Source organism: Dendrobates tinctorius, unplaced genomic scaffold (assembly GCF_039654945.1).
Source record: "Dendrobates tinctorius isolate UK_male_01 unplaced genomic scaffold, ASM3965494v1 ptg000270l, whole genome shotgun sequence".
NCBI lineage: Eukaryota > Metazoa > Chordata > Amphibia > Anura > Dendrobatidae > Dendrobates > Dendrobates tinctorius.
This window is the reverse complement of record NW_027361937.1, coordinates 572,039-587,846: the sequence shown is the minus strand read 5'-3', so window position 1 is coordinate 587,846 and position 15,808 is coordinate 572,039.

Here is a 15,808-nt window from a genome sequence, read left to right as displayed (position 1 = left end):
GGGAAGAGGTTGGAGGAGATACTAGGTCAGGTAATAGCTATGGTAGAGTTAGTAATTATAAAAGACCTAGGAGGGAAGTTAAGGGGAGGAGCCAGTGCCTAAACTTGCGGTGCAGCGAGATTGGCTTATAGCTACGATATCGAGTGACCAGATTCGAGTGGGGAACCGAGTCATCAGACTGGAATACAAACTAAGAGAAGGATGAAATAACCAGATCCAACAGAAAAACAGGGCGACAAGAGAGTGAAGAATCAGGTGACCAGATCCAAGTGGGGAACTGAGTGATCAGACCGGAACCCAAACCAAACAAAGGATCTGGTGACTATATCTGAGGGAAGACCAAGTGACCAGACCTGAGTGAAGTATCGAGTGACCGGAGCCGAGAGAAGAATGAAGGGACCATATCTGAGTGAATGTGTTATGTGCAAGCAGGAACGCGGGATGCAGTGATGAGCAGGAGGCAAAGCAAGAGGTAACAGGTGTTTTATGCAAGAATAAGAGTAGCAGTTTATGTTCCTCGCAGGGAGTGCGGGGGTTAACAACGGTAAAACAGTACACGGTACACAGACAATGTGCGATAAACACTTTGCAGAGAATAGAGTCAACAAATAAAACGTGTAAACTTATCAGTTCGTAGCTCCCAGATGGAGGGAGGTTGGAAGAGTCCTCGATGGTGGCAAAGGTGTCGCGAGATAGCGCTGAAACAGTCCTGAAATGGTGCTCCTTGGCTTTTCCTGGTGAAGACTCTCAGTTCTGGTACACGATGGAGAACGGGTGAAGCCCTCTGGCACTGAGTGCGCAGTGTAAGATCCCAATGCGCAGGCTGCTGACGCGCCCTCGCGTACAGGATGGTGACGAGGCTCAGCGGTGGTATGCGTGTCGGACCTAGTCGGGGACACCGGTCTGAGAGGGCAGCTATGGATGTCAGTCTCAGGTAATGGCCAGTCAGGTAACGCACAATCAGCGTGTGTGGCTGAGGGAAGGTGGTCGACGTGGCTGTAAACTGTGTCAGGCAGTGTGGAGACGGAGTCAACCTTCTCCCTTCGGGTCAGCTCTACTCCCGCCAAAAGCCCTGAAAGCGCACGCTCCCTTCCTTTTGTAACTGACCCGCCCCTTAAAGTCAGATGCTCTGGTCTGTCCAGGTCAGAAAAGTTTCCCCCCAGCAATGATGCTGACAGACCCGACAGTTCCAGCCCAGAGTTGCGTGAAGTAGCCCTAGCCCGGTCCATCCTCCTACATTCCTCCACTCCTTTCGCTCGCCATTCCACGGGCGAGTATTTCCGAGAGCCACATGAGTTTCTTTTCTCCAGCTGAACTTGTTGTTGCCAAATAAATTGCTTCTCCTCATAACGATTGGGGGTTTTTTCAGCAGTTGTTCGTTCAGAGCGTCGTAAGGTGGAGAGAGCAGTGGAATCCTCTGAAGTAGTAGAATCCGGCTGGTTCAAAGAAAGCCTGGGTTGGTCTGTACTTTCGGTATTACATTCTTCGGGAGCCTCAGCTCTCGCAACATCATTCTCCTAATCCTCTTCATCGACAATTATCGCAGGTACCAGTTCTGAGGGCACTGCTTCTTCTTCGACCTGTACGGGATCTCTTGAAAGACAGGGTCAGAGCATATTTCGATGCACTATCCGAGTGGGAGAGTCCTCTTCTCCCTCTTTTTGGATTTCATACACAGGCCCTCAGAATTGACTCGTCGCCTAACCCGGTACGGAACCTTCTCTCATCGATGTACCAATTTGTCTTGTGGACGCCGCTCTCTTAGAATCATAGAATCGTAGAGTTGGAAGGGACCTCCTGGGCCATCTGGTCCAACCCCCTGCTCAAAGCAGGATTCGCTAAATCATCCCAGTCAGATGTCTGTCCAGCCTCTGTTTGAAGACTTCCATTGAAGGAGAACTCACCACTTCTCGTGGCAGCCTGTTCCACTCATTGATCACTCTAACTGTCAAAAAGTTTTTTCTAATATCTAATCTGTGTCTCCTCCCATTCAGTTTCATCCCATTGCTTCTAGTCTTTCCTTGTGCAAATGAGAATAAAGTTGATCCTTCTACAATGTGACAGCCCTTTAGATATTTGTAGACAGCTATTAAGTCTCCTCTCCGTCTTCTCTTTTGCAAACTAAACATTCCCAAATCCTGCAACCTTTCCTCATAAGACAGGGTTTGCAGACCGGTCACCATTCTGGTCGCTCTTTTCTGAACTTGCTCCAGTTTGTTGATGTCTTTTTTAAAATGTGGTGCCCAAAACTGGACACAATATTCCAGATGAGGTCTGACCAAAGAGGAGTAGAGGGAAATAATGACTTCACGTGATCTAGACTGTATGCTTCTGTTAATACATCCTAGAATTGCATTTGCCTTTTTTGCTGCTGCATCACACTGTTGACTCATATTCAGTCTGTGATCTATTAGTATACCCAAGTCTTTTTCACATGTGCTGTCACTTAGCCCTATTCCTCCCATTCTGTATATGCTTTTTTCATTTTTATTGCCCAGATGTAGTACTTTGCATTTCTCCTCCATTTCTTACCAGAACACGGTCTCCCTCCTGTAGATCCGTTGCTCACGGTGGGGTTCTGTCAGCATGTTCCAACTCTCATAGACGAGTGTGTACCAATCTATGCAATGTCTGTAGGCGATGACGGTGTTCCCGGATCCATGATGGTACCCTAGTTTGTGGGCCTTCCTCTTCTGGGTCCAACTCTAATTCGGTGAAACTTTTTCCAGCTCGGCCAAATAGGAGAGAGCAGGGCATGTGCCCCGTGGTATGGTGCACTCGATTATTGTACACCCAGACTAGTTCTGAGACATATTCAGGCCATCGGGCTTTACAGACTTCCTCAAGGGTTCTCAACATTTATATCAAAGTGCGGTTAAATTGTTCACAGGCGCCGTTCCCCTGGGGATGATACGGGGTGATTCATGATTTGTCTATTCAACACATCTGATGTAATTCTTCCATTACTTTTCCTAGGAAACAGGCAACATGGTCTCTGTGGACCCGTTTAGGACAGCTGTAAACTTGAATAAAGGTTTTACAGATGGAATAAGCAACTGACTCTGCAGTTTGATCTCTTGTGGGAGTGATGACGGCAAATTTAGTGAAATGGTTTATCATCACTAAGCAATGTTCGTATCCCTGGTGGGCCGGCCTGATGGTTAGATAGTCTATCATCAATAGTTCAACAAAAATTGTGGAAACCACAGTAGAAAATTGCAACCATAGATCCGTATTGATAAAATTACTTCTCTTTATTAAATTATGGACAAGACAAGACAAAAATGGGGAACATGTGCAAAGGACAATCAAAAGGTGCAATAGTGCAATTGCTAATACAAGCAGGACCTGCCCCAGTCCACCTGAACTTTCATATACCGAGATTAATGTACAGTATATATTTCCTGTATTTATACTCCATATAACGAGCATTATATATCTTACATAGAAAGGGGAACAATGCCCATCATCTACCATACAAAATAAATCTATACATTATCCCAAAGGAGGTAATTAGAGGGGTTAACAACAAGTTAACAATACTACCCTCGGGCCATGTAGAACACATCTTACATATATAGAAAGACGGAAATTGGTGCAGCAAACAATGCCAAAGCTGCACCGGCGGGCAAATAACCCGCCCCAAATAGATTAGGACCCAAAAACATTACCTTGATGAAACTTCAGGATGACCGGGCGGAACGCTCGTTTCCCCGACGCGCGTTTCGGAGCAAAAAGCTCCTTCCTCAGGGGGCATAAATATCAACCACAAATGCAGCTTATTTAAATGCGCCTGCCGGAAATGCCGCAGCACGCGCCGTCCATCCCTCCCACTGCGGACACACCCCCTACCGGTGACGCGGCCGGAAACACGTGGGCCCACGTGATCCGGCACCCGACGTCGGCAGGGTACGTCACACAGAGGGAGGAGAGGGCGCGCATGCGCAGCATAATTGAGGCTCCGGCGGCCATATTGCAAGAGGGCCGATAGATAAATTCTAACCACAACATTACATAAATGCAAAAACATACAAACAAAGCAAAAAAAGCAAAAAAATCAACATAACAATGTAAAATAATTATGAATAGGATCGTACACCATACTGGAATCCAATCCTCGGTTATTTTGGACAACCTAAATGAGAAACCACAAACATTGGAGAAGGGGAAAGGAAGGGGGGGGGAAGGAGGGGCATGAGAAATTATACAAAACTGTATAGAATTGTTATACCTGTCTAAATACTCCTTATTATTCAATATACTGGTGCATCTAAAACAGGATTATCAATATTGTATAGTGTAACCCATACGAACCCCACAAATACTTAAGAATCACAGTATTAAAGCCAAATAACCTCATATATATAACAATCATATTCACATATTCAAGGCACAGACAAAAAGGCCCAGCAATATCCCCCAATTGACACAAAATGTCCAATATAGGTGTATTACACTGCAAGGTATCAAAATATAAATATATAATATCTGCCATACATATATGGATAAAGGGGAACAGCAATAGGGGCCATATAAATAGTCCATTTTAATGGTTCCCGTTTAAATGTCTCAATAGATGTGCCAAAATTCACATCACTTCCGCCATGAATAAAGCTGTATACCACGATATCCAGGGTAAGAAAATCTGGATCTTCTCCATATTGTTCCATAAGAGTTGTCAGGTAGCCAAAATTCTGTTCTTCTTCACCGAGAGAAATACTAATAGGTATCCCCAAACCAACACCGTTAACCGACCCTAATGATAAATAAAAACTTATATTAAAAACAAATTAAAACCAACAACTACTGCACCATTGTATGACCCCACACAGTCCCAAAACGAGGAACTGTCATCACAGGAAAGGGGCATAGGATAAACTTTCATTTAATCCCCTAGGATGCACCGTATTAAGCGTCCAGATCCAACGCGATTCTTTTTGAGCTAGTCGTTGGGAAATATTCCCCCCTCGAATACCCATATCCACTATATCTATACCCTTAAATTTGAGGCCACTACTATCACAGTTATGATACAATTTAAAATGTTTTGGTAACGTTTTTAGTAGTTGCACCTCTTCCTCATTAGCCGCGGCCTGTATGCCCAGCACATGCTCCCTGACCCTAACTTTCAGCTGCCTAGTGGTAAGCCCTATATAGATCAGGGAGCATGGGCATGTGGCATAATAAACGACATTCCTGGACAAACAATTGATTTTTTTCTTAATTTTAAATTGTTTCTGTCCTGAGGAATCCGTAAATGTATCATCTGTAGTCATGTTGACACATGCCACACAATGTCCACACGCCGCACTACCACCTTTCTTATCACGGGTAAAATTGTCCAGAAAGGTTCTGGGAGGGTCTCCGACATAGTGGCTACGTACAAGGTGATCACGTAGGTTCCTTGCTCTTCTGAAAGTGATTTGTGGCTTCTCCGGAATAATCTTACCCAAAATAGGATCAGTTTGCAGGATATTCCAAAATTTGTTCAAGATACCCCGCACCTGACCAGACCGGGCATTAAAATTCGTAATAAACCTAACTATATCAGGTTTCATAGACTCATCCTTCTTTTTGTACAGAAGGACATCCCTATTGTTATGTTTGGCTCGTATATAGGCCCTTTTTATAGACCGGTTGCTATATCCCCTGTCTGCAAAACGGCCCCTCAAGTCCTTAGCCTGAATTTCAAATTCCTCCTCTGTAGAGCATAAACGTCTAAGACGTAAGAATTGACCTATCGGTACCGCACGTACCATGTGTCTCGGATGTGAGGAGGATGCGTGTAGGAGCATATTTGTGGCCGTCGGTTTCCTAAAGATCGTGGTCTGTATATTTCCTTCCTGACCCTTACTAATTTGGACATCCAAAAATTCAATCCTTTCCCTGTCATAATTGGCAGTAAGATGGATATTCAAACAATTGTCATTTAATTCCAAAATGAATCCATCCAATAGACTCATATCCCCCTGCCAGAACAATAAAATGTCGTCTATGTAGCGCGTCCAAAAGGGGACGCGCTCCATAGACGACAATTGACCTGACATCAGGAGGTCTCTCTCCCACAGCCCCAGGAACAGGTTGGCATAGGAGGGCGCGAACGCTGCCCCCATCGCTGTCCCCTGGAGCTGTAGGAAGAAAAACCCCCTGAACGTAAAAAAATTATGCGTGATGGCAAATTCTAAAACTTCTAAGACCAGGGCCCTCAAACTCGGGGAAAGACTGGATGTCGATAGAAAGAACTTGACCGCTCGCAATCCATCATCGTGCCGAATATTCGTATATAACGATTCAACATCCATAGTGACGAGGATAGTATCAGCATCCAACGTCAAACCATCCATTTTACACAGCAATTGATTGGTATCCTTAAGATAAGATGGTAGATCTTCCACCAGTGGCTGAAGGAGAAAATCCAGCCACCTATTGACACGCTCCAAATAGCCACCACTCCCCGAAACTATAGGCCTACCCGGAGGGCATTGAATATTCTTATGAGTCTTGGGGAGGAGATAAAACGTTGGCACCATAGGTTCCACTACTATTAACGCCTTGAATAATTCTCCAGAGATAATATCAGCGTCCCTAGCTTTTATAAGAATCTTTTTCAACTGTGTACAAAAGGCGGACAAGGGGTTGAAAGTCAGTCTCTTATAACACGTTGTATTCAAGAGCTGACGCGTGGCTTCCTTTTCATACATGTGTTTAGGCCATAAAACAACATTCCCCCCCCTTGTCCGCCGGCTTGATCACAATATCAGGGAGGCTTTTTAGGTGTCCCAAACGTTTCCTCTCCTCCCCTGTCAAATTGTCCCCTTGTATATGTTGTGGTATCTTAGCAAACTCATTGCCAACAACTTTCACAAAGAGATCAATGGCACTACAGTTCGAGAAAGGGGGAAACTTCCTGGAGCGTACCCTCATTATTGAATAATAAGGAGTATTTAGACAGGTATAACAATTCTATACAGTTTTGTATAATTTCTCATGCCCCTCCTTTCCCCCCCCCCTCCCCCCTTTCCCCCCCCCCCTTCCTTTCCCCTTCTCCAATGTTTGTGGTTTCTCATTTAGGTTGTCCAAAATAACCGAGGATTGGATTCCAGTATGGTGTACGATCCTATTCATAATTATTTTACATTGTTATGTTGATTTTTTTGCTTTTTTTGCTTTGTTTGTATGTTTTTGCATTTATGTAATGTTGTGGTTAGAATTTATCTATCGGCCCTCTTGCAATATGGCCGCCGGAGCCTCAATTATGCTGCGCATGCGCGCCCTCTGTGGTTTCCACAATTTTTGGTGTATATATTAGCGATTGATCCTAGTTTGTCCAAACAGAGCGACACCTATAAGGAGTTATATATAATATATTTAGGATGCAGCTCTGTACCGTTGCTGTTATAATTTGTCTATTAATTTCTGTGTTTTGCACAGGTTTTTGCACTGGTATAATGGACTATAAGGCCAGGGAAAAATCCTGGCTGGGACAAGCTGATGAAGTTTTTGGACGGGATGGGACAGGTGGAACGCTGCCTGTTGGTCACAGGAATGATGGGCTGTTTGAGTCCTTTAAAAAATTGCTTATTAAACGTACAAAGATTTGGTGGAGTAGGATATTTCTGGAAAAATACATTGTCAAGAATATGATACCTAGAGGCCTACGGGTCCGGGTCCTACCGAATTTCCCCATGGAGGATGCTGAATTTATATCTAGCTAGGAGGATGCGTGTGGGGCATGTTCAGCGGTATTAATGAAGCTATTGATTGACTATAATACAAAATCCCTCAATGTTTTGGATAAAGATATTGATCAGATTTTATTAGATCTTCAGGCTGGCTGTTCGGTGGAACAATTGAAAGTATATGAGGATAATGTGGAAAGAACGGTAGATACCGTGGTGAAAAAAATCAATGAGACGCAGGTCTCAAAATTTAATAGGGATAGTAAGGACTATCAAGATAAAACGGTCTATCAATGGAAAAAACATACTGATAAACTATCAGTGGGACATCGTAGTGTTTCCAACACTTCTATATCATCACTTAGTGCCTCGTCTGAGACCTCAACTGCTTCCATGATTACTCGTTCCCGAGTTAATTATGGACGTATGAGAAATTCCAACTTCCATATACATAAGAGGAGGAAAAATCGATCATCGGAAAATCAAAGCAGGGAGAATAAGGTAATTAACCTCAGCGATCACTTGCTTACTAGAGCTGACTGTGATTTACTGTATAAAGGCCTGTCATTCTCACCAATGGCGGGCTTTGACAGATTCACGGCTATTAAAGACCTACATATCTTTGCGAGGTCACTATTATTTAAACGTTTCTTTTATGATGATAATAAGAGCATATTGTTTCCTACAGAGGAAGAACAATCAGCCTTGATGATCCTTGACGAATTGGCGGAGGAGCATTCAGCCACCGAGGGAGGTAAGATTCCTCCGGCCTTGAGGGTACGCTCCAGGAAGTTTCCCCCTTTCTCGAACTGTAGTGCCATTGATCTCTTTGTGAAAGTTGTTGGCAATGAGTTTGCTAAGATACCACAACATATACAAGGGGACAATTTGACAGGGGAGGAGAGGAAACGTTTGGGACACCTAAAAAGCCTCCCTGATATTGTGATCAAGCCGGCGGACAAGGGGGGAATGTTGTTTTATGGCCTAAACACATGTATGAAAAGGAAGCCATGCGTCAGCTCTTGAATACAACGTGTTATAAGAGACTGACTTTCAACCCCTTGTCCGCCTTTTGTACACAGTTGAAAAAGATTCTTATAAAAGCTAGGGACGCTGATATTATCTCTGGAGAATTATTCAAGGCGTTAATAGTAGTGGAACCTATGGTGCCAACGTTTTATCTCCTCCCCAAGACTCATAAGAATATTCAATGCCCTCCGGGTAGGCCTATAGTTTCGGGGAGTGGTGGCTATTTGGAGCGTGTCAATAGGTGGCTGGATTTTCTCCTTCAGCCACTGGTGGAAGATCTACCATCTTATCTTAAGGATACCAATCAATTGCTGTGTAAAATGGATGGTTTGACGTTGGATGCTGATACTATCCTCATCACTATGGATGTCGAATCGTTATATACGAATATTCGGCACGATGATGGATTGCGAGCGGTCAAGTTCTTTCTATCGACATCCAGTCTTTCCCCGAGTTTGAGGGCCCTGGTCTTAGAAGTTTTAGAGTTTGCCCTCACGCATAATTTTTTTACGTTCAGGGGGTCTTTCTTCCTACAGCTCCAGGGGACAGCGATGGGGGCAGCGTTCGCGCCCTCCTATGCCAACCTGTTCCTGGGGCTGTGGGAGAGAGACCTCCTGATGTCAGGTCAATTGTCGTCTATGGAGCGCGTCCCCTTTTGGACGCGCTACATAGACGACATTTTATTGTTCTGGCAGGGGGATATGAGTCTATTGGATGGATTCATTTTGGAATTAAATGACAATTGTTTGAATATCCATCTTACTGCCAATTATGACAGGGAAAGGATTGAATTTTTGGATGTCCAAATTAGTAAGGGTCAGGAAGGAAATATACAGACCACGATCTTTAGGAAACCGACGGCCACAAATATGCTCCTACACGCATCCTCCTCACATCCGAGACACATGGTACGTGCGGTACCGATAGGTCAATTCTTACGTCTTAGACGTTTATGCTCTACAGAGGAGGAATTTGAAATTCAGGCTAAGGACTTGAGGGGCCGTTTTGCAGACAGGGGATATAGCAACCGGTCTATAAAAAGGGCCTATATACGAGCCAAACATAACAATAGGGATGTCCTTCTGTACAAAAAGAAGGATGAGTCTATGAAACCTGATATAGTTAGGTTTATTACTAATTTTAATGCCCGGTCTGGTCAGGTGCGGGGTATCTTGAACAAATTTTGGAATATCCTGCAAACTGATCCTATTTTGGGTACGATTATTCCGGAGAAACCACAAATCACTTTCAGAAGAGCAAGGAACCTACGTGATCACCTTGTACGTAGCCACTATGTCGGAGACCCTCCCAGAACCTTTCTGGACAATTTTACCCGTGATAAGAAAGGTGGTAGTGCGGCGTGTGGACATTGTGTGGCATGTGTCAACATGACTACAGATGATACATTTACGGATTCCTCAGGACAGAAACAATTTAAAATTAAGAAAAAAATCAATTGTTTGTCCAGGAATGTCGTTTATTATGCCACATGCCCATGCTCCCTGATCTATATAGGGCTTACCACTAGGCAGCTGAAAGTTAGGGTCAGGGAGCATGTGCTGGGCATACAGGCCGCGGCTAATGAGGAAGAGGTGCAACTACTAAAAACGTTACCAAAACATTTTAAATTGTATCATAACTGTGATAGTAGTGGCCTCAAATTTAAGGGTATAGATATAGTGGATATGGGTATTCGAGGGGGGAATATTTCCCAACGACTAGCTCAAAAAGAATCGCGTTGGATCTGGACGCTTAATACGGTGCATCCTAGGGGATTAAATGAAAGTTTATCCTATGCCCCTTTCCTGTGATGACAGTTCCTCGTTTTGGGACTGTGTAGGGTCATACAATGGTGCAGTAGTTGTTGGTTTTAATTTGTTTTTAATATAAGTTTTTATTTATCATTAGGGTCGGTTAACGGTGTTGGTTTGGGGATACCTATTAGTATTTCTCTCGGTGAAGAAGAACAGAATTTTGGCTACCTGACAACTCTTATGGAACAATATGGAGAAGATCCAGATTTTCTTACCCTGGATATCGTGGTATACAGCTTTATTCATGGCGGAAGTGATGTGAATTTTGGCACATCTATTGAGACATTTAAACGGGAACCATTAAAATGGACTATTTATATGGCCCCTATTGCTGTTCCCCTTTATCCATATATGTATGGCAGATATTATATATTTATATTTTGATACCTTGCAGTGTAATACACCTATATTGGACATTTTGTGTCAATTGGGGGATATTGCTGGGCCTTTTTGTCGGTGCCTTGAATATGTGAATATGATTGTTATATATATGAGGTTATTTGGCTTTAATACTGTGATTCTTAAGTATTTGTGGGGTTCGTATGGGTTACACTATACAATATTGATAATCCTGTTTTAGATGCACCAGTATATTGAATAATAAGGAGTATTTAGACAGGTATAACAATTCTATACAGTTTTGTATAATTTCTCATGCCCCTCCTTCCCCCCCCCCCTTCCTTTCCCCTTCTCCAATGTTTGTGGTTTCTCATTTAGGTTGTCCAACATAACCGAGGATTGGATTCCAGTATGGTGTACGATCCTATTCATAATTATTTTACATTGTTATGTTGATTTTTTTGCTTTTTTTGCTTTGTTTGTATGTTTTTGCATTTATGTAATGTTGTGGTTAGAATTTATCTATCGGCCCTCTTGCAATATGGCCGCCGGAGCCTCAATTATGCTGCGCATGCGCGCCCTCTCCTCCCTCTGTGTGACGTACCCTGCCGACGTCGGGTGCCGGATCACGTGGGCCCACGTGTTTCCGGCCGCGTCACCGGTAGGGGGTGTGTCCGCAGTGGGAGGGATGGACGGCGCGTGCTGCGGCATTTCCGGCAGGCGCATTTAAATAAGCTGCATTTGTGGTTGATATTTATGCCCCCTGAGGAAGGAGCTTTTTGCTCCGAAACGCGCGTCGGGGAAACGAGCGTTCCGCCCGGTCATCCTGAAGTTTCATCAAGGTAATGTTTTTGGGTCCTAATCTATTTAGGGCGGGTTATTTGCCCGCCGGTGCAGCTTTGGCATTGTTTGCTGCACCAATTTCCGTCTTTCTATATATGTAAGATGTGTTCTACATGGCCCGAGGGTAGTATTGTTAACTTGTTGTTAACCCCTCTAATTACCTCCTTTGGGATAATGTATAGATTTATTTTGTATGGTAGATGATGGGCATTGTTCCCCTTTCTATGTAAGATATATAATGCTCGTTATATGGAGTATAAATACAGGAAATATATACATTAATCTCGGTATATGAAAGTTCAGGTGGACTGGGGCAGGTCCTGCTTGTATTAGCAATTGCACTATTGCACCTTTTGATTGTCCTTTGCACATGTTCCCCATTTTTGTCTTGTCTTGTCCATAATTTAATAAAGAGAAGTAATTTTATCAATACGGATCTATGGTCGAAATTTTCTACTGTGGTTTCCACAATTTTTGGTGTATATATTAGCGATTGATCCTAGTTTGTCCAAACAGAGCGACACCTATAAGGAGTTATATATAATATATTTAGGATGCAGCTCTGTACCGTTGCTGTTATAATTTATCATCAATAGTTCCAGTGGGGCCGATGTCACTATAGTTTGCATGGGATCTCTCTCTTCTGGTGGTTAGTTAATTCACACAGAAGGCAAGCTTTACAGGATTCTTCCACTGCCCCCTTTAACAGTGGATGAAAAACGAAACGCTGCAACCACTGAAAAGTTTTTTCTGGCCCAAAATGTGCTCCTTTTTCATGAGCTTCAACTGAGATCTCGGACAACAGACTTTTCGGGACTATATCCTGCCAGGTGGCTCCCGGTTCTGACTGCAGTTGCATTTTCCGGTAGAGTATGCCATTCTTCATCTGCAGACGTTCTCATTGGCGGAGAATCCGTAAGGTCTCTGGGGACAGAGTGTTTCTTTCAGTAAGGCAAGGGAGTCTCTTTGCAGTTACCCACTGTCTCAACAGAGCAAGTTCTCCATCTTCTTGTTGTAGCTGGACCCATTCATCCCGGCACCATCCCAAGGTGCTTTGTTTTATCTGTGCCTGCACTTGAAGCTGTGTCACCGCCACTGCCCTGGCAGGCTCTATGAATCAGGGAACTTCATCATTTTCTAATTCTTCATTTCTCTTCCGTCCGTGTCCAGTATGTCTGACTCTGGATAGAGCATCGGCGTGGGTATTCTCTGCTCCCCTTTTGTATGCAATTTTGTAACTGAACTTTGCCATTCTGGCCATCCGCTGTTGTTCAAGGACTTCCAGCTTTGTGTTCTCTAGATGTGCAAGTAGGTTATTATCAGTGCGCATGTGAACGTCTGACCCGGAAAGATACTCTGTGAACCTCTCCGTCATAACCCACACCAATGTCAGCAACTTTAACTTAAAGGAACTGTAATTGTCCAGATTACATTCGGAATCGTGAAGAGATCGACTGGCGTAGGAGATCCCGCTCTCTCTCCCATCTTGCACCTGTGACAACACAGCCCCAAGTCCATGCAGACTCCTGTCAGTGTGGAGAATGAACGGTTTGGCAGAGTCCGCATACGCCAACACGGGTGCTTCGATCAACACTCTCTTTAGGTCCAGAAAGGACTCCTCCTGTGGATCTTTCCAAAGGATGTTCCAGTTCTTCGTGCCTGAAAGTACTCCCCTCAGTAGTTCTAGCAGCGGTTAGGCTCGACGAGCAAAGTTTTTCGCAAAACGGCAGAAATACCCAGTCAGTCCCAGAAAAGCAAGTACTTCCTTCACGGTCTCTCGAGTGGGACAATCTTGTATCACTGCAACCTTCTCCCGGGAAGGTTTCACTCTCTCTGCAGACACCACATGCTCCAAGTACTCGATTTGTATCGAAATAGATGGCATTTTTGGTGCTTCACTTTCAGCCCGTGCTTTTGCAAGCGACTCAACACTTGTTCTAGGCGTTGTAGGTGTTCCTCGAATGAAGTCGTGTAGACTATGATGTCATCCAGGTAAATGAGGGTGGCTTTGAAATTTAAATCAAATCTCCAAGACATCGCTCCATAAGTCGTTGAAAAGTAGCAGGAGCATTGGCCAGGCCGAGTGGCATGCAGTTGAACTTGAATAGGTGCAGTAGCAAGATGAAGGCGGTTTTGGCACGATCCTGTTCTGACATTGGTATTTGAATCCAATTAACCTGATTGCAAGCAATACCACAAAGAAACGGTAGAAAATAAATAATAGAATAGAATGTGATTTAATAAATTACCATTTCTAACGCTTTTCAGTGGGTGCTAATGGAAGAATGGTAGACCATTCAAGAAAAACTTGCATACCGAACCAAAAGAAATTATGGTCAAAGAATAAAAGTAATAAAAATATTAAATAATAAATAATAAATAAAACATAAATGAGATTAAAATATCTTTATTTAACAATAGTGGTACATATATATGAAGAAGCTTTGTGTGCTCAAACTATTTAAAATATATACCTATATAGGTTTAATAAACACAAAGGTCCTCATGTATCAAACATGTGATTACACCCTCTTTATATTTGCCCTATAAGGAAGTGACATGAAATATATAAGGAGACAGGACCAAATGTATCTAGGCTCAAAAGAAAGTGACTGTGCACAAAAAACAAAATATAAAGGTGTAATCTAGCCAACAGCAATAAAATTTCAACCAATATATAAAGTGCAAAGTGCGGAGTGCAAAATAGCAAGAGAGGTGAAGGAGGGCAATTGAGGGTGTATACCTTTAAGGACCGCTGGTGAATGAGAAACACAGCCCCGACGCGCATTTTGGAATAAATCCTTCGTCAGGACCAAAGCATTCATATACTGTGTCACAGTCTCCCCCTCCCTCTGCATGCAGCTGAAGAGATGTGTCCTCAAATCCCCTACATCCATGGGGTCTCCGTGGGTCCCTTCTAATATCTGGAGTACTTTATTAAAAGTATCACGCTCCCTGGGGGCCCTTGACATAACCGAATCTCTGGCCTCCCCATCTAATGACATAATAGCCATTTCAGCTTCCAGTGCAGGAGTCATGGGTGCATTTTCATCATGCCCCGTATGCGTTTAGTCCAGCTCCATAACATGGTGTTATTACCAGAGAATTTTGGAAAATTAGACAACATTGCCCCTAGTGAGATATTGGACCTGGGGCCATCCCCAACTGCTTGGTCTGCCACCCCCGTGCTGTTAGGCTGCCGACTATGCCAAGTGTTACGTGCTAGCAGGAATGCAGGATGCAGTGACGAGCAAGAGGCAAACCAAGAGTTAACAGGTTTTTTATGCAAGAATAAAAGTAGCAGTTTATGCTCCTCGCAGGGAGTGTGGAGGTTAACAACGGTAAAACAGTACACAGTACACAGACAATGTGTGATAAACACTTTGCAAAGGGAAGAGTCAACAAATAAAACGTGTAAACTTATCAGTTCGTAGCTCCTAGATGGAGGGAGGTTGGAAGAGTCCTCGATGGTGACGAAGGTGTCGCGAGATAGCGTTGAAACGGTCCCGAACAAAGTTACTGCACAGTCTCTGTTCTGAAACAGTGCTCCTTGGCTTTTCCTGGCAAAGACTCTCAGTCCTGGTACACGATGGAGAACGGGCGAAGCACTCTGGCACTGAGTGCGTAGTGTGATATTCCAGTGCGCAGACCGCTGACGCTCCCTCACATACAAGATGGTGACGAGGCTCAGCGGTGGTGTGCATGTCGGACCTAGTCGGAGACACCGGCCTGCGAGGGCAGCTGTGGACCTCAGTCTCAGGTAATGGGCGGTCATCGTGCGTGGCGGAGGGAAGGTGGTCGACCTGGCTGTAAGCTGTGTCAGGCAGTGTGGAGACAGAGTCAACCTTCTCCCTTCGGGTCAGCTCTACTCACGCCAAAAGTCCCGAAAGCGCGCGCTCCCTTCCTTTTATAACTGACCCGCCCCTTAAAGTCAGATGCTCAGGTCTGAAAAGTTTCCCCCCAGCAACGATGGTGACAGACCGGACAGTTCCAGCCCAGAGACGCGTGAAGTAGCCCTAGCCCGAGCCATCCTTGTACAAATGATCAAGTGACCAGAGCTGAGGGAAGAACCGAGGGACCAAGACTGGAGCTGAGTGAATGGAG